Source organism: Acipenser ruthenus, chromosome 17 (genome assembly GCF_902713425.1).
Source record: "Acipenser ruthenus chromosome 17, fAciRut3.2 maternal haplotype, whole genome shotgun sequence".
Taxonomy (NCBI): Eukaryota; Metazoa; Chordata; class Actinopteri; order Acipenseriformes; family Acipenseridae; genus Acipenser; species Acipenser ruthenus.
The window spans coordinates 21,566,203-21,586,374 of NC_081205.1; the positions used below are offsets into that span (position 1 = coordinate 21,566,203).

At 39.2% G+C, this 20,172-nt stretch overlaps 1 protein-coding gene across 1 annotated transcript in view; it reads left to right on the top strand.

Annotated features, from left to right (window-relative positions):
• Positions 1–20,172, top strand: part of LOC117423570 (heparan-sulfate 6-O-sulfotransferase 1-like) — a 132,356-nt gene that overhangs the window by 50,573 nt on the left and 61,611 nt on the right. The window lies entirely within an intron of this gene.

Genomic DNA, 20,172 nt, shown 5'->3' on the forward strand with positions numbered 1-20,172 from the left:
CCTCACTTATAGTATATAAAAAAATGGCTACTTTCAGGAACATAACTATCCATTTCACCGCAAGAGAAATGCGGTGAAGTCCTAAGCAGACATATTGATGCTTTTAGATTATATACAGTACAATGGCTTTGTCATCATAATCAAATCAAGTGTTTCAATTTATTTCCATAGCTTACTATTACTGTGATTACTATGTTAATTGCTGTAGTTCTATTAGTGTTGTGATTACAGCATTGCCTGCTGTAAACAGTACACTGCTAAGTTTTCATCATGAAGCTTTAAATAATGCAAAATCCATGTGTGACACGGATGGCTTTGTGTGGTGACGTAAGGCCAGGAAAGGAATGCCAAACCACAAGAGCAGGCTGAACACTCCAACCTCGATCAGTCAAAGCTGCGTGTTTATATAGATGTGACTGTCTCCAAATTAGCAATAAATAAATGAATCAGTCTGGAGACAGTCACATTCTGCACAGGATTAGCATAGATGGGGAACATAATATGCACAGGGGCAGGGAGTACCCCGTCACAACATGTTAGTTGTTTCTGGCTAGTTTTGTAATATTAACAAGTTGACCTTTTTACAAAAGAATGATGAAAACCTAACACTTGTGTTAATGCTTTGTGTCTGGCAGTAGCTGGTTTTAGTTTACTTCAAACTGCCATGTAACAACCAAGTTCAGCTATGTGGCTGGAACATCTATTTCTCCTTGGCCTGTAATCAAAATTTTAGGATTACAAATAAAAAAGTGATATTAAATCCCCCAGTCATATTCACAAAAACATACACTAAATGCATAGAATTAAAACATAACAAGAAAAAAAAAAAATCTAAAGTACTTTCACCCTCTATCAGTCATCTGGGGGATGAATCAGACAGGGGACAGATGGAAAGGCTATTCAGACAAATGTGACAAAAAGACAGGTGCTTTATGGTTAAAAACATGGATAGATTAGGCAGACAGACAAATATCTGAATAAGAGGTAGATTATACACAGATCTAGACAAGAATAGAAACCTAGATCATAGAAAGGGGATTTGATTCAGGAATACATTTTAAAATACAAACGGAGAGACAGCTTAATGAGAGGTACACAGGTGGCAGATGATGGTGGAGAGAGAAAGAGGCATTCAAAATGGAATATGCATGTACTGTACATTATGCATGACATATATGTTTTTAAAGCGAAAAGTAGATTCATTCTAACTTAATATTACGAGGGACCAAAAACAGGAATCATTTAGATGTTACAAAGACAGCAAATAAATAAACAACTAAATAAAATCATTAAAAAAACAAAAAACTTGCATGCAGTATGACCTGGTTTTCAGAACAAAATTTGTCTTCAGAGAATTATATTAAACTGAGTGCCTTCTTGATTAATCGCGTATTAAGGTGACTCATTCTGGACTTAACTTTAATTATATGACAGCATTAAATAAGTGTAATTAACAAATCATTGCATATTAATTAACGTGCATTTAAAAGAAAACATGCCATGTGCTGACACCTGAAATATTTAGCAGGTGTCACAGAGAACCCTCTGAAATGAAATGTTTTTGTCAGGTGTATGTTTCAGTCAAAAAGAAGAGCATTTTCACCATGTTGTTGTTGTTTTTTTTTTTTTTGTTTTTTTTTAAAGGATATTATTATTGTTGGTGTTTTATGCTGTTTTATATAATGATACTAGTTTGTCTATGTAACTCTGCCTTCTCATCATAATACACTGTGAACTGGCAGAAAAACAAAATCCTGCTGTCTTTGGTTGATTGGTTTGTTTGTTTGTTTTTTTCTGCCTGGTATTTCACTGATCTTGTCTTCTCCATTTTCGTTTTAATGGTAGAGGTCTCTCACACAGTATGTACTTCTAATGACCTGTGATGTTCGTGACATTTTTTTGCTGCCCTGTATCTTTCAGTACATATCGGGGCACGGTTGGCTTGCGTGTTCTAAAGTCGTTGAACCTGAGTTGAGTTGGTGTTCCACAAGGTGATGACTCAGTCAAGCATGTTGCCTGCTTCAGGTCCCCCTGGCCAGATTGATTCCCTACTGAGGTGGCAGAGGAAAGTTGGGTTTCTTACTCCAACTACAGTAACAATAAAAAGAAAAGCATGCGGCAGAAAATGAACAATGAATTTTTTTTTTTTAAATTTAGTGTGTCCAATTATGTTTCCCCGATTTTTTTTTTTTTTTTTTTTTTTTTCCTTCCTCCCAATTTGGAATGCCCAATCAATTTTCCCATCACCGCAGCAATTTCCCACAAGGCTCAGGAGACCTGAAAGTTCAGTGGGTGTCCTCTGATCCCACTACCAAGTCAGCTTCCTTTTACACCCAGGAACTCAAGAGCAGATGTCAGCGAGCTACTGACCTCTGTAGGACAAAGGCCAGCCCTGCAGGTGTCTGCTGTGAGCTCACTGGACGCCTGGCTAGCAGGGTTCACTGTAGAGCTATGAGGAGAAGCAGTCCCTGACGGTTTTACCTCCTAACCCACGGGAGCGCCAGAGCCAATGTGGCGCTCCCTTCGGACAGCCAGGACGCGAACCTGTGCTGTATGACTCGGCCTACCCACCACACAGCTGCACTTCCACCAGGTGAGCTACTTGATGACCCCCAACAAACTATTATTGATAGTATATTATCTGCTGCTACTGCTACCAAAACTGTCTTCAAAATGCATTTGCTTTTAACATGTAGTGTGCCTTGCAGAAAGTCTTAGTATAGTGCTGAACCATGAGCAGAAATTGATAGCCCATCAATGGCAGTAGATCAACCTGCAACTGCTCTTATTTCTGCCACAGCAGGAAAGCAGTTAGCAACTGTTGGTGAACAGTCAGTATTACACGGGTTCAAAGGTTTAACACATTTATGAATGTGCGTCACAAGCCTTTTGAAGCAGTTTTTATTTCTATAAAAGATTTACAATTCTTCATATCCGTGCTCAGAGATTTCGTACTTTATATTCAGTACCATTCCAAGTATAAATGCATCTTGACGCATTTGTGTGTATAAAAGATGTACTATTCTACTCAATCAAAGTGCAATCTTTGCAAACCAAATGAGATTCTATATCAGGCTCACAGTGTGTTTTCACTCATTGCTATCTAAATAAGTATTGTATGGTTGATTGCGTGTCATGTTATCTTTCATATGCATGTTTTGATGACCAGTGATGTGAATATTCATGTAGAGGTACAGCCCGATGCATCTTGTTTCCCAGGTCCAGTGCTAACAGTTGCGGAAAATAGGCACTCGATGCAGTAATGGGACTTCAGAGGGTTCCTTCCTGCCCTGTTGTTTTTGTGTCATGTTGCCAGCGCCCTCTAAGGGACCTGGCAGGGCCCCATGTTTTCCTGCTGTGTGGCGAGGGAAAACAGCTGACAAGCACTAACCTGATTACAAGCAGTTTGTCACACCCCAGCCTTCTTAATAATCAAATTACACAGCAAGATGAGCAGGTCAACATGTCCCACTGATTGGAAACCCCAGTACCTACTTTCATTGACCTTGATCTGAGATCTACAATCTGGTGGTTGTGAACCTGTGGCCACTGCCTATTAGTATTGAAATATCACCACCTGATCTTGGAATCCATTCATTTCTATTGCTAGACCACTGGCTTTGAGCCATTGATACCAGTGGATTACAAGATGATATGGTCACAGATTATAATGGAGTACCAGTGTTAATAGATTGTGCCACAGCACGGTAGATTGCTGTGCAATAGGCTTTAACCCGTTCATGCTGAGAGAAAAACACAGTTAACAATAGGGAAGGATGCAGCTGTGTGCAGTTGTATGTGACTATACAGAAACACTGCAAGTTGCCAATGTAAAGCCATTGTCATAATTGCAAAAGTCATGCAGGTTGAAACCTTACAAAATGAAGGTCCTAAATCAGGGATGTTAAGCTTTAGGCCCAGGATCCAAAACAGGCCTATTTAGGGCAGTTGTATCTGCTTCCCAAAAATGCTGACACATGTTCTGTTTTAGTCCGGTTTACACCTGCTGTATGGCATCAGTGAAAGAAATTGAATATTATAAAATTGCCATTAATTGACTTAAAGTTTTACCGCTGAGTCAGATTGATTTTAGAAGTTTTATGGAAATGGATTAGGTTTTAATTGAAAGGGTTCTTGGTTCCCATTCTTGTGTTTTGCATCTGTTTTTTGTTTTCACAAACTCTGGTACTGTGTGAATTTATTTTTTCCTTGATTTGTATTCAAGACTAAAAGCGCTTGTCTGTGGGAACCAGCGGCCTAGACGTTTGTTTTTTGTGATCCCTCTCTGGCTGAGGACTGGAGGCTGTCGTTTTTCACCAGGGGAACCGCTGTCCTGCTTCTCTGTTTCCCCTAACAGTGCTTTGCCGTTTTCCAGTTCCCACATTGTCAGCCGAAAGGAAAAGAAAACACTGCATCTGTGTGATAATAAGCTGCTCGCCCCATGTCCCCAGCCTGGTCTGAACGTACACAAACACACACGCTGAGAATGTAACTACACAAACTGTGCAAACAGGTTTAACATGTCGCCTTTTCAACCAGCTAAACCAACACGCTAACTGCTGAGCAAACGCTAGCAAATGGGCGCCAGAGACTCAGGATATGCCTGATCAACTGAGGAATAAAAGAAAACGGTTATCTTGCTTATTTTATATGATAGCAATAAAAACATTTAAAGCCCTATTTAAACTCGAGGACCTTTAGTATGTAGCTTGGTGAACTAAAGGTATGCCAGTGGAAAATTGGTGTCCTTGAAGTATTAACATTGGACTATGTGTTTTTTTTTCCCTTTTAACTTTTACATTTTAATTTAGAAAGAAAAAAAACTTTTTAGCTTGTAAAATCGTTGGTTTTGTAACTATAAATAGATCTTTGTTTTATGCACTCCCATATAATATCCACTGAATATACAGTAGTCTGTAGGACCTACAGAAAAACACTGACTGGAGCATTAATAGGCAGTAATATTGCTTTGTGTATGCCTTATTTCCTATGCTGTTTTAAAATAAATTGTACAGTTAAAAAAGCAAATGGAAGTCATCGCCGTACTAATGAAGAGACTGATAAGATCAGCTCAGATTGCTCAGCAGGCTCCTTTTTAATACATCAATATCAACTTTAGAATCATTGAAAAGTAAGGATAATAATATGTGTGAGTGGGAATGTAAATCTCAATTAAGGATGCAGAAAGAAGCCTCTTCTTTTGGGAGAAATTTGAATGTGATGCAATTATTAGATAAGACACTAGGAATGCTTTAGCCGTATATGAAAACATCCTTTTTTTAATTTTTAAAAACTGAAGACCTGGAATGATTGAATGACACTTCAGAGACTGATTAGCGATTTCATAATTATTTTTTTTATGGCAATTTATTAGTTGATAGCCCAGCATTGATTAGCTGGGAACTGCTTTTGATGGCAAATCCCCTTGCTTATCCTGCTATCACTGCCTGAATGATTGAACTGACCATTAATTTTACATTAAATCCACTGCTTTTCGTGTACAGGGTCACTCAGATGATTCTGTGCTACGAGGTAAGGTTGTGCTTTCCAGCAGTACTATGGGTTGAAGCGTTTGTTCCTGGTTTATATGTTTCATTATCTCTTACCTCCATGATCTTGTATCGTGTTGTGGGTTCAGTTTTTGTAATAGTGTAAAAACTACATTCAGCTACTCTTTCTTCCTCTTAAATAAATGATGTGAAGCTTCCTTTTTTTTCTTGTCTCGTCTCTCTCGCTCCCTTCACTCAGACTAAACTACTGATTTGTTTCATGCAGCATCATCTATAACAGCAAGCAAGAGTCTTGACCTGTTTCAGATACCCTAACCTTGCCTGCCTCTGCCGTGTCATATGAATTAAAGATGGGATTTAAAACACCATGGGCTTTTGGTCTGCTATTGAACATTTGCCTGTTCTTGTTTTTAAAAAGTGAGCCATATTTTCAATGGGTTTACTCCAGTCTTTTTTGAAGTCCTATATTTTGAAGAGGTAAAACACCTGTGACTTTTACAAAACTAGAACCAAACAACGAAGTTATATATTTTAAGTCCTCTTAAGCACTCTCAATGTGTATTGTTTTTCATTTTGTAACATTAACATGCTTTTGTTCTCCTTTAAAAAAAGCAGTTGAAACACTTTGAAAATATGTTTTTTTTCAAATGTTATAGAATGACAGTTTTATTTAGTTAGGATAGCAACATGAAATGAAGTGCTTTGTTATCATCATTATACAAAGGCTCTCATAACTAACTGAGCTAATGCCTTGCTGTTTTTTAAATAAATCAATAAATACTGCACATAATCTTGTCACACCATGAAAAACACCACATTTACATCTTTCACTTAGACAGAGTTTAAAACTGTTTTAAATCTCTTATGTTTATTTCCGTTGGCAGACTGAGGACAGAAATGAAAGGAATGAGGTGATGGATTTTACAGACTGCTTTCACAGGATTGATGGAAGATGAAGTATCTATTTACTTATGACAAGAGTACAATCAATACATGTGCAGAAATTCATGAAAATAATTGAAAAAAGCAAAGATTTAGTTGATTTTAATGAAAGACACTTGATTCCCTGAAGAAGTTGATCTTCAAAGTGCTTTTGTATCGAATCAGTCTGACAAATTAAACATGACGGCAAAAGCACAAGGGTATTAAAGTACATGAAAAGGCACTGCTCCATAATCCGTACAGGTCTTGTGAATGTAAATTAAAACAGCTTCAGAAGAACAAAGGTCTATCCTAAGAATGTGTAGGGATGGTACATTAAATGCATTGATTAGCGTGGCAAGTTCGTCTGCAAACCAAGATAATTACCGGTATTTTGCTTTGTGATGAAAATCAACAGGGAGACCCAAGATGATCTGCCAGGAGTAAGGTGATCAGTCTTTTTACATGCAGAAAAATTCAAAGAACTGTAAAGAATAGGACGTGCTGCAGCATTCAGGTAGTAGTGTGGAGAAAGATGAACCAACTGACGTGACATTACAGTTATCTATTCCTGATGTTACCCAGGACAAGTACAAGCTGAGCTGTAAAGCTTTATTCTGTGTGGGAGGGGAATCTGCAGTGCAAAGCAGCCTTGTATGTATTTAATGTGATGTGAGATTGTAAAGTGGGATTAAGCAAGTGGCAGTGGGATCTGTGGTTTGTAACAGCATTAATCTTGAAGATCAGGTGTAAAAGTTACATTGAATTCAGTTTTGTACCAGTAATTCGTTTTTTTATTTAAAAAAAAAAAAAAAAAACATACCCTGTGTCTTTAGATACACGTTTCTACCCAACCAACTAAAGCCTCCTTCATGGAAGTGAAGATCATATGCATGGGATTTGATTTCGAAATGATTCCGGGGGATTGGAGGCGGACGTTGGAAATGTGTATGGGTTGTTGAAAAAGAGTATGTATTTTGCTGAAGCCTGCCAAATCAAGAAATCCAATAGGCCTATATATATATATACAGTACTGTGCAAAAGTTTTAGGCAGGTGTGAAAAAATGCTGTAAAGTAAGAATGCTTTCAAAAATGTTAATAGATTATATTTATCAATTAATGAAATGCAAAGTGAGTGAACAGAAGAAAAATCTAAATCAAATCCATATTTGGTGTGACCACCCTTTGCCTTCAAAACAGCATCAATTCTTCTAGGTACACTTGCACAAAGTCAGGGATTTTGTAGGCATATAGTCAGGTGTATGATTAAACAATTATACCAAACAGGTGCTAATGATCATCAATTCAATATGTAGGTTGAAACACAATCATTAACTGAAACAGAAACAGCTGTGTAGGAGGAATAAAACTGGGTGAGGAACAGCCAAACTCAGCTAACAAGGTGAGGTTGCTGAAGACAGTTTACTGTCAAAAGTCATACACCATGGCAAGACTGAGCACAGCAACAAGACACAAGGTAGTTATACTGCATCAGCAAGGTCTCTCCCAGGCAGAAATTTCAAGGCAGACAGGGGTTTCCAGATGTGCTGTCCAAGCTCTTTTGAAGAAGCACAAAGAAACGGGCAACGTTGAGGACCGTAGACGCAGTGATCGGCCAAGGAAACTTACTGCAGCAGATGAAAGACACATCATGCTTACTTCCCTTCGCAATTAGAAGATGTCCAGCAGTGCCATCAGCTCAGAATTGGCAGAAAACAGTGGGACCCTGGTACACCCATCTACTGTCCGGAGAAGTCTGGTCAGAAGTGGCCTTCATGGAAGACTTGCGGCCAAAAAGCCATACCTCCGACGTGGAAACAAGCCAAGCGACTCAACTATGCACAAAAACACAGGAACTGGGGTGCAGAAAAATGGCAGCAGGTGCTCTGGACTGATGAGTCAAAATTTGGCTGTAGCAGAAGGCAGTTTGTTCGCCGAAGGGCTGGAGAGCGGTACACGAATGAGTGTCTGCAGGCAACAGTGAAGCATGGTGGAGGTTCCTTGCAAGTTTGGGGCTGCATTTCTGCAAATGGAGTTGGGGATTTGGTCAGAATTAATGGTCTCCTCAATGCTGAGAAGTACAGGCAGATACTTATCCATCATGCAATACCATCAGGGAGGCATCTGATTGGCCCCAAATTTATTCTGCAGCATGACAACGACCCCAAACATACAGCGAAAGTCATTAAGAACTATCTTCAGTGTAAAGAAGAACAAGGAGTCCTGGAAGTGATGGTATGGCCCCCACAGAGCCCTGATCTCAACATCATCGAGTCTGTCTGGGATTACATGAAGAGAGAGAAGCAACTGAGGCTGCCTAAATCCACAGAAGAATTGTGGTTAGTTCTCCAAGATGTTTGGGCCAACCTTCCTTCCCGAGTTCCTTCAAAAACTGTGTGCAAGTGTACCTAGAAGAATTGATGCTGTTTTGAAGGCAAAGGGTGGTCACACCAAATATTGATTTGATGTAGATTTTTCTTCTGTTCACTCACTTTGCATTTTGTTGATTGATAAATATAAACTATTAACATGTCTATTTTTGAAAGCATTCTTACTTTACAGCATTTTTTCACACCTGCCTAAAACTTTTGCATAGTACTGTATATATTTTTTTTAAATGGGATTAAAAGGACTGTGAATTGAAATGAGAAGCTTGGTATAGTCTAGTCAGGCATGGGGTGACTGAATGAAGTGGACAGATGCATCCTTATGTCTGGCTGTCTTATCACCCTGCCTCGCTACGCAGTGTGTGTGTGTGTCTGTCTGTCTGTGTGTGACGAAAAACAAATTTGATCGGATCATGCATTGAATAGTTACTGTGTTTTGAATTCAGATGCAGGGGACGGGGTTACATTTGGGTTTGGATAAACTGAGTTTAAATCCCTGGGATATGAGTTGGCTTTATGCTGTAAACGAGTCTGGTTAATATGGAACAAAGGATTATTTATTATGAATTATTCATTTTTTCATTTTCTGTTTATCCCCTCCAGCTCTGGATTTATTACGCATTAGATGGGGTATTAGGTAATATCAGATACAGTATCAGCTGAACTTTTGTTTTATGGCATATCAAAAGATAGAGACTTGACTTAACTGAAATATTAGCCTCCCTGAGGGGAAAAAAAACAGGACTGGGGAGAGGGGATGCTTTGATGGGAGATTGGGATTGAGATGGCTCCAGCAGTCTTGAAGCACGCAATCCAGTCTATGTAGGGAAATTAAAATAACAAAAAACAATGAATTTGGGGCTTGGGCAAAGGTGATGGCCAGGCAGAGCACTCACAAAAAAATAGTTTGCTATGGATAATGCAAGCTCCCCACTCTGTCTATAATAAAATCTGACTGTTATTTTGTGAAACTTTAATGGCAATGATGGTCTAAGAAGCTGAACCTTTAAGCTTGTTGTCCAAAAAATCTGTAGAGAGAAGGTGTGATAGAATAGCCATGATTCATGAATCACAAATGACACGAAATCCAAGATTTTTTGACCACCACACTTGTATCAGCCTCGTACAATTTTTATTTTCTGACGGCAGCCGTCCAGCTGCCTGGTTGTTGCTTCAGCCCTGATTTGAATGTCCCAGTTCTGCTTACATCCCTGCAGCAGTGCCTTCTTTTTTCAACTGCTGGGCAATTATTCAATTACCTCCCAACCGGTGCATGCACATCTGTTTCCTTTCCCTGTCCGCATGCATATGAACTGCTCATGACATATTCACAAGACTGGGCACTTTTAACACACAAAGTTAATCATACAGTTACAACAAAAGGGAGTCGACTTTTTATTTCATAAGGGGAGGGAGGGCAGCTCGACACAGCCCTCCCGGTCCTGTTGACCTGATTATGTGCTGGGGAACCCTCCCCTGTCACATGCCCACCAGTACTGCACGCAGCATGGGCTTGGCACTGCCACCTCAAGCACAAGCCAATGTCACAAGATACAAGGCCCCACTCACCCCATCACACAAGATTTATGGGACTTTGAAAGGAGAATAATTGCACCACTTTCCTCTTAACTGGCTAAACCCTTTTTTTAGGCAAATATAAAAAATAAAAAAGGGTATTTAATTACTGTTTTGCATTGCCAATTCAGAATGCCCCTGAAAAACATTGTCGGAAATAAAATGGTCTGTGACCAATCAGATCTGAGACACACAGGGCTGTTTGACGGCTACCAGCACCATGTGTTGTTTATTGCAACATTATCTTTTTATCTGACAAACAGGCTTATCTGTGGGTTATCGGGACGATGTCTATGTTAAGTTTAACTCCCCATTCATGTGTTTTGGGTTGATTTATGTCCATTGGTTTGTTTTTTTTTTTTTTTTTTTTTTTTTATCCCATTTTGCTAGTGTTTGGCTATGTCTGTTACAATGTCACCAGAAGCCCAAGATAAATGAGTTAAACATTTACAATGCTTTTGGCATCCTATCTTACAGTTCATGATATAAAGACTATCTTCTCTTCACAGTTTTGGTGTCAGGCTGACACTTCAGTGTCCTCCAGCAAACTTCATCGATAACTTCAAACTCTTAAGCACAGATTTGGCTCTAATACCAATGAGTGTAAAAAATGTACCCTTCACCAGTGTTATGTTTGCTCTGTGAGCACACCTTAGCCTTGGCCAGACCACCTGCTGCATTGCAGTCTTTGGGCTCTCTCAAGCGATGCTGCTAATTGCATGGTTTGTGGTACAGACTAATGACCATTTGAGATGAACAAACTGATTTCACTTAGATTAGAACCCAGCAGCCCTTGAGGTAGTTAAAGGCTTTTTCATGAACCTGCTGAACCAACTAGACCCCTGGTTAAAAATACATTTCAACAAAAAAAATCTATAAAATTAGATATGAGGTTGGTTTCAGCTTTAAAGTAAAGCAGCAGTTCATCTGGGCTGTGGCATCGTAAACAGGGGCCTCTAGCAGAGCTTTCTGGGCGGCTTTGGAAGTGGTTCATAACAAGAGTCACAGCCTCAACAAAGCAGTGGGACTGCCATAGCTAAGCTTTCCAAAGCCCAGTTAGGCTTTGGCGCCGCCAGACACCAGTCAGGTTGCTGTGCACTGCTGATCCCTTGTATAATGGAAAACTGGCGTCTGCCGCTGAAAAATTCTGCCCTTGTCTGACCCAGAGATCAACTTTTGCATTTAGCAGGAGACAGTCCTTGAATGTAAAGGATGAGCTGTTTGAAAGCAAGGAGGGGGCAGGCGAGAGGAGGTGTTTTAAGGCAGATGCAGGCTTTTTGGAGAGACCACCCTATTGCTCTGTCCTTTTTTCCTGGATATTTAAGGAAGTAGGAAGGGGTTGCAACACCTTTTAAAGATAACTCAATACAGTGCCAGTAGCTGGCAGGCTGACAGAATTTAGCATTCCAGGAGGCCAGGGCTTCTGAAGGAACCGTTCAGTGGACGGTGCCCTAGTGTGAAGTCTAGGAATACCTCTGTCATATTCAATTAGCTTGTGTATCACTCGCTCTAATGAGGCTAGTCACGGGCAATGGTGTAAACCATGGTGGGCTGTCAGGGTGGGCTGCTTAATGATTTCCATTTTTAGCTTATCAGCTGTCCTGGACAAGGAATTTAAACCCCAGGAATGTGGCACCTCATTTTACACTCTCCTGGTTTGCAGAAAGTAGACAAAGGTCAAAAGACAAACAGTTCCTGATATCAGATGCCTAGTTTTGTTAGATAAACCACTCATATAGAAGAGTATTATTGGTATAAAACTAACAAGAAACTACTAACTACAGTCAACCCTCTTTATACCACTTGGTAAGGGCCATGGGCAAAAACTGGCAGGAAGCAAGGGTGGCGTTATAGTGAGGGTCAACCCCCCCTCCCCCCCACAACCTTCTATGTTTGCAATAAATTCAAACGTTTTATTTTTTTAGTTATACAATTTCAGTATCTCCAGGCCATTTTAATAAAACAAAGAGTATGCTTTTTTTTTTTTTTTTAATAACTTTACTGCTCATTTGAACGTTTGTGGGCTACTGAATACTATCCCCCATTGAACGATGCTGTCTATTTATTTCACAAATCAATTTAAGCTCAACAGCTTTTTTTCAAGCAGTTAAAAAAAAAAAAAAAAAAAAAACGTTGAATATGTACGGGCAAAAACTTTTCTGAAACAAAGAAAAAAACTATTCTGCTGTTTACAAAACTGATGCTTTAGTTTAAGTAAGCCTTTATTTGTGGAAAACTTGCACGTAAACAAACCTCTTGCTACTTTTTCTTTTTTTTTTGCTGTGGTTTTTAAGAGTCACTTATTTTAGACTGAGTCAAGCCTTTTTCAGGTGAAACAAATCCATTTCCAAGTGTCCTTCGATTAACAGTACGCCTCACTTAGGCACGAAAACATTTGCGATGTCTTGTTTTTATATTGGTGACATTTGTTCAGAGAGAATAGCTGGCGGTATGCGAGGGTGGCATTATAAAGGAGGGCAGTTTATGCGGGACAACTGTACAACAATGAACTGCTCCTGAAGAAAATATCTGCCTATATTTCAGGAAAAGAAAAATACTTTTGTCTGGTGTAAAATGTTGTTTTCATTGCCTGCATTTCAGCAAGTTATTCTGGGGTTTATGATGCTCATCATCTGTGTCAAGTATCCATTTTCTCTGGCACTGTAAGGTAGAGAGCTTTGCAGTACACTGGCCTGCACAGTGGAACACTATTAAGCAGTGTGATCACTGTGTGGAAGATAATAGGTTTTCCGTAACCCAGTGTTTTGCAGGTTGGTGGATTAAATAACTCAGTGTTTTTTCGAATGCTGGGATGTTAAAAGTACAGTAGTTGGCTTCCATAATGTAGCATGATGGTATGAATTGCTGAAGTGGGCTTTAGTTGCTTAGGGATTTTACTCGGAGGGGGCAGTTAGGCTTCTGAATGGTACCCTTAGAAACAAAAGACTGTTTCACATTACTTTCCCTGTGGCGCTGAAACTTTCATTATGAAAGTCATTAAGTCCCTCCTGTTAGCCAGCTTGATTCACAAACATTACAGGACATGTTCATTGTCCATTTAAGTGATTCTGTGTGCATGGAAAACAGTCAACTGATTGTCATACATTTGAATACAACAACATCGATTTACTAAAGGAAGTATGTTTCTTAAGGAATAAACTTGTTTAATAAAACCCCTTTACTTTTTTCAATTGATTTTCTTTAAAAGGAATTAAAGTTAATGTGTTCAGTTTACCCTTTTTTAATTGGCAAATCTTCTCACTCACAGTTTTGGTCTAGACTGACACTTCTGTGTCCTTCTGCAAAGTGTTAACAGGAAAACGGTATTGTATCTTGAGAGAGGGTCTATTTTACAAATTAACTTCTATTAAAAACATCGTTGAGGTAGAATTAAGTGTTTTAATGTTGTTGCATCTGTGCATAGGTAGCTTGGTTCCTTTTTCATCGTTTGAATATCATGGCATCAGTAGGCAAACATTACTGTGCAGTTAACTTCTTTTGAACCCTGTATAGTGTTAAATCTCCAATTGAGGATTTCCATTATTCCACAGAAAGTTAGCTGTCTTTCCTCACCATGTAATCCTTTCTGGAGTTGGAGGTGCAAAGAGAATTAAGAGAATGTCTGACAAGTGTTTCTCCCACAAGGACATACAAGCACTTAGAATATCATTCTGATTTTTTTAAAAGGATTACTAAAGTATTATTTTCAAGGGAATACATTCTTAATGGATTCAAATGTGGGCACCAGAAAATGCATTCCACTTGTGGGAAGTTGTCTTTCAGCATTCCAAATAATTATGTGCTTTTTCTAAGTGTTTTTCACTGAGAACCGTTGCAAATCTTTTTTTATTTTTTATTTTTTTTCTTCGATGCGGAGCACTATGTATGTGTGTCAATTGCCATAATGCGGTGTCTAATTTTTAGGTCTGTATTAGAAGGTTTGTTCGCTAGCCAGGAATTCAAAGATTGTTTTAACCCATCGAAGATTCGTCAGACGCCATTTGCGCACTGTATATATATATTTTTTTTTTCTGTCAACAGAAATCATTTGACAATGCGTGAATACCATAAATCACACATTAAATGTCACTCGCAAGCACAATGTCATCATTTTATTTGTATAATGCATATTACTTAAACAAAAAATATTGTATTAAAATCAAACCAAATCCTTATATGTAGCAACTCCTATAGCAGGGTATATTATCCAAAGCACTGGGGCGGTACCTATAGCGGTTGTAGTGCTTCAATAAAATATGTACTGAATATCTAGTGTATGACACAGTGTGAGAGAAGTGCTATGGTAGAATATGTTTGAAACATACAAAATATACGCAAACATTATTAATTTTGAAATTATACGCAAAATATTAATTTCGAAAAAACTGAGCACCGTCTGTCCCTCCCCCCTCCAGCTCGTGTTAACCAGAGGCAAATTTCTTCATTCACCATCTTGACAGCAAAGCGCAAGCTGTATTGAAAGAAATGTCTCGAAACCCCTCTGCTGTTTGGGATTGTTTTTTTTTTAAATGCCCAGACGACCAAAATAAAAGTTGAATGCAAACTGTGCAAGCGACTGTTGATATATCATGGAGGCACAGCCAATCTCTGGGGTCACTTTACAATCATAAGTTCATATTATTATTATTATTATTATTATTATTATTATTATTATTATTATTATTATTATTATTTTTAGTAGTAGTAAAATGTGACTGACTGATAACCTCCTTGGAACGGTGACTGTTAAATTAAGTTTGTTTTGCCTAAGTCCGCTGTTGTTCGTTACTGTTCTATATAATGTATTTTTAAACTACATATGAATGTTTTATTCCATTTATATGGCTTACCTGTAAAATAATAGGATTTTCAATCAAATAAACAAGTAGCTATGGTGACGTCACCAGTCAATTATGCAAATTAGTACCATCGAAGGTTCGAACCTTCGAGGGTCAAAATGTACCCTTCGTTGCAGACCTACTAATTTTAAATTGTTCTGGAGGGATACAGGACATGACCATACACTCAGGTACTTTTAATTCTTTCAGGGAAATTGAAGGTAGAAATCTTTAGAAATGGACCATAAGCGTTGAGACTGTTCCTAGTGGAGCTATTATTGCATTCTTGGCAGTTGATGCACCAGACGTCCAAAAACTTGTTGTAGTTCTCTACCAGCTGCAGGAAAGGCCATAGGTTACCATTTTAGCTCAACAGCTGTCCCAGCAGACCGAGCCGGTAAGCACCATGGTTGCTGGCTGATTTATGAGTGCTGGGGCGGGTGTGTAATGTGGGCTCAAGCTCTGCTGCAGCTGTTCCTGGGTGGAGGCAGCTGGCAATGCAGGGTGACTGGACACGGTGGAGGATTTACACTCTAACCCAGGGTCAGGACCGCACCATCCCCATTCGATATCCCGTTTAATCCTTTTTTCCTGTTAGTGGGGCATACCAAGAGTTCCTGTGAAATCCAATTTCCACACTCAGACCCCATGATTAATACTGCAGCTATTTAGGTGGTAATGTCAATGTTGTTGTTGTTGTTGTTGTTGTAAATAGCTGAGCAATGTATGGAAATAAACTATATCTTGGTTTGTTTACACTACTAGGCATGAACTGTCCATTCTTAAAATAGATGGTACTGCAGGCCTGCAGTAAATCTTTTGATATATATGCAGAATGCCTTTATGTTGAATAGTTCCATGAACTATTGCAATGGCCTTACAGTCGCTCTTGAACAACATTATCTATTGTCCCCTCATAATTGGTGGCATTGTCGGTTATTGAAACTCATGTTTAGTTCATTTATCACATACTGAAGACTGAAGTTATTCAAATTGAACATTAGAAAATTGACAGTAAAGTGAGATATAAATGCCTTAAAATGAGAGATTGCACAAGTGGGCCTACAAATGTTTCAGTACACAGTAGACAGTTTAATTTCTGCTACCCTATAGTGGTTCAATTATGAAACGCTGCCAGTATTTCATTTTTGACCATTGTAGGCAAAATGCCAATCTTGTAGACCCTTGCCCTTTTAACCTAGACCTAGAATGGGCCCAACTGCTTTGAAAGTTCCTTACACAGTGAGCTGTGTTAGGTATCTGACTATGTATTCCTATTACATTGGCTGCTCTGCCACTGGGATAAAAAAAAAGAAAAAAAGCTCCACTGTTTGGGGGCATAGGAGGGGTACACTGCCATGTGTTAATCCCTATAGACTTTAAACAAGGAGGTATGGTACCTCTAAATGCTTCTTCACATCTGTTTGCCAAAGTCATCGTCCGTTCAAGGCAGTTAACAGCTGTGGTGGAATCTCTAGTTTATGTGCTTAATTATAACCCTTTGGCACTGGTGGTGCTGTGGAGCCTGCCGCATACCAATTACAACAGAGCTACTGTATGAACTGCAGATTAATGGAGAGAGCAGCAGAGGTTTGGCAGGGTTCAGGCACAAAGTTGCAGAAGGGATACCAGCAACCAGGGAACACATTCAGGGCTCCTGCAAATAAAATAAGGCCCTGGATCAGCCACAGTTTGTGCCATTTAAAAAACATTTATTTAATAGGACCCAGTGTTCCAGTTGTCTGTTTTCCAATAGATGGTAAATCTGTTTATGTTGCTTACGATATATTTTAGCACTGCTTTTAACTTAGAAATGTATTTAACATGTGTGGACAGTCATAACGTTTGTTGCATATGTTTATCATTCTGAGCTAAGTGAATTGATAATATTTTTTTTTATTTGATAACTCCAAGATGTGTTCCCCGTCCTGTACAAATATGTTAAAATACTTGGAAAAACTTGGTTGTATTTCTGGAAGGAGAATCTGCTCACTAATCAACACGTCATATCCAAGCACCATAAAAACTCCTTGTGGCTTGCATTCATGTCTCTTCTTTTTGTTTGGCCTCTCAGTCACATGCGGCGAGGCCAAACAAGGAGACGACCGTATTTAGAGCCTGGAGGAAGGGCTACTCTCAGCCATGGATTCCCTAAGGTTTCCTCCTGCCAGTGAGTAGGGTTTTTTTCCTTACCTGAGTGCCGAGCGGTTCGTATTTAGTTTCTGCAGGGTGCGTGGCAGGCTGGAGGGGCCGGGTTCTCCCTCGGTGCATTTCATGCACGGGGGGCGGGCCCATGATTCAGCTGCTTACTTTTCATTCATTCTTTTCCTATTTTTGGGGGTAGGTGGCATTGCGCCACTGCAGTTGTTGCGTTAACCATTCATCATTTTCTTTTTTCCAGTCATGGTTTGACGACCTTGTGGGGGGAGGTGGCCCTGTGAGTCACTTCCTATCCGCGGCACTAGACTTCATGTTGTCCTCGTGTATTCGCTAGTCCGCCAGCATTTCGGATAGCTGTCAGCACCCGCAGACAAGGTCTCCAGCCAAATTCATTATCATCATTAAATCGTCTGTTCGATTGCAATTTAAATTATCCACAATGCAGATTCTCCATACTGAAATGTTAAAAGATTGCCGAACTTGCTCTTAAACCATATTGCAACAGCTATTTAAGTTGTACATCACTCGAGCCCGTAAAAATTTATATCCCAATAAAGCTCACTAATAAAGAGCAGGTACTGTGAACAGCACTGCTGCCATTGTATAATGGATTTTAATTGCATACTGTGGATGTTGTGACGCTACAAACATCTGATCATATAGACAAATTATCTACTGCAATCTGTTTTTTATGACTACATGATGTATGACCCAGGATAAGTGAATACAAATGAATAAATATAAAAACAAAAGCAAAAAGCTTTAACATTAACGTTTACACAGGTAAAGAGTAAGGGCATTAAGAAAAGCATCCCAAGAAATGCCTTGGTTGTGGTTTGTGCAGTTCCCACCTGTCTGCTTACACTAAACTCCGGGCCACTCCATAGACACCACAATATAAACCCTGTACAGTAGTTCTGCAAGGGTGGTATACTTTCACCTTATTCATACATCACTGCTCTCAGGAGACTAACGAAAATGAACTGCTGCTTTAAAGTAGCAGATCAGTTATGTGTTTGTGTTGTACACGTAAGGGCTGATGGGAATACTTAACAGTAACAAGCAATGCAGGACTTCCCTAAGGGTCACAACCTCATTGAGGTTTCTATTTCCGGTCTGTCAGCGAGTCCAAGAATAAATCTGCCAAAGGAGACAGGACCGCTTTGTCACCAATAATGGAAGAAAAATCCTCTCAAATTCACAAACAAAACTAATGTTTAAATGTATTTAAAATCTTAAGTCTATTTTCTTTAATTCACATTGTTTTTTAAATCGGATGCAACAATGTATTCAGTCTGCATTTATTGATCTTTCAAAAAATCTTCACCTTTTGCTTTTCACCTATTAAGGCCTTTTTTGTTTTGAATTGACAGTTTGTTCTTGAGAGAGGCCTGCATGCCACTGATATCGCCTGTACAATGCCTGGATATATGCTGTATCATTGCCACTTGTCTGATATATACACATACAAATAAAATGTGACAAGGATGGGCAAAACAATCTGGAAACAAATCTTTAGTGACTTAATCCACCGTCATTATGGTTGAGCGCCACAGTTTGTTTGTCAAAGACATACTGTACTTGATATACTGTTTATGATTGCAGTGTTTCCCTCCTTACTTTTTAGCCTATGTTTAAAATGAAAGCTGTCCACTGTGCTGAATTTGTATGTGGTCAACGTGTGACTCTGTGCCATTGGGGAGGACACTACAAGTCATCACCATATGCTACAATTCTCTCAACACACGCCTCGGGGCATTGACTTGCCCTCTGCTCTTCAGCGACAGTAGTTCAGGGTCTGAAAGCAGAAGGCTGCTTGTAACTAGAAGGTGATGAGTATTTTGTTTGAAGACCAGGGAGGACACTGCCCTTTTGGGAGGGGAGGGAGGGAAAGACATTTACAAAAAACAGTGGCAGAACCAAGACTGACAGACGGCAAGAGTTATCAGAGCATGGTGGTTGAGAAGTCTTCAAAGATAAAATGAATAAATGACATGCAGTCCAGGCCAGTGAAACACTTCCCAATAACACTGATGTGCAGGCCTTTGCTTGGGTGAACCAGGAGGAATCTTATCAAGGATGCTGTACTACATACAGCAGGTGTTGTAGTGATGATGCTTCTGTGATGAGAGGGTGATGAGCCTGTACTTTAGACAGTCGTAGATGCAGGGTGTTTTTTAGAAGTGATGCATTTGGAGAATGAAGTTACTGATGCAAGTCACGTAGCTTTTTTTTTTTTCTAGTGTGAAAGTAGATTTTTGTACAATGAGACTCAAAATAACTGGAAATAGGTCACTAACTACATGCTGTTGTGTGAAAGTATCTGTAAAGCCGAGACAGATGTTTATTTTCTCCAGCTGCTGGTGCAGTATCTTTTATGGATATGAGCTGTAGGTTCACGCACTTTTAATTTCAGCTTATTTTTTCCACTAATTCTACTGGTGTCTTACAGTATCTGCAACTGTACATGATGCTGTATTTTTTACACATGTGGAAACGGACAGAGAGCACTCAGTCAACCCACCCCCTTCATTGCTAGAACTGCTTTTAATGTCTTATTAATATGTATACTATTTATGGATATGTAAAAGTGAATGTACATATTATAATATATTCAGGGGATTTGGTTTCTAACATCCTTTTTTTCTCTCTTTTCATGTTCCTGTTGTGCCACCTTCCATCCTGTTGCTCCTTCCCTCTTGCAACTCAAGGTAAGATGGTTATTTTAATATATAATTCTAGCTATCGGTCCTCAAGTCTACCCAAATTAATTGTAGTTAG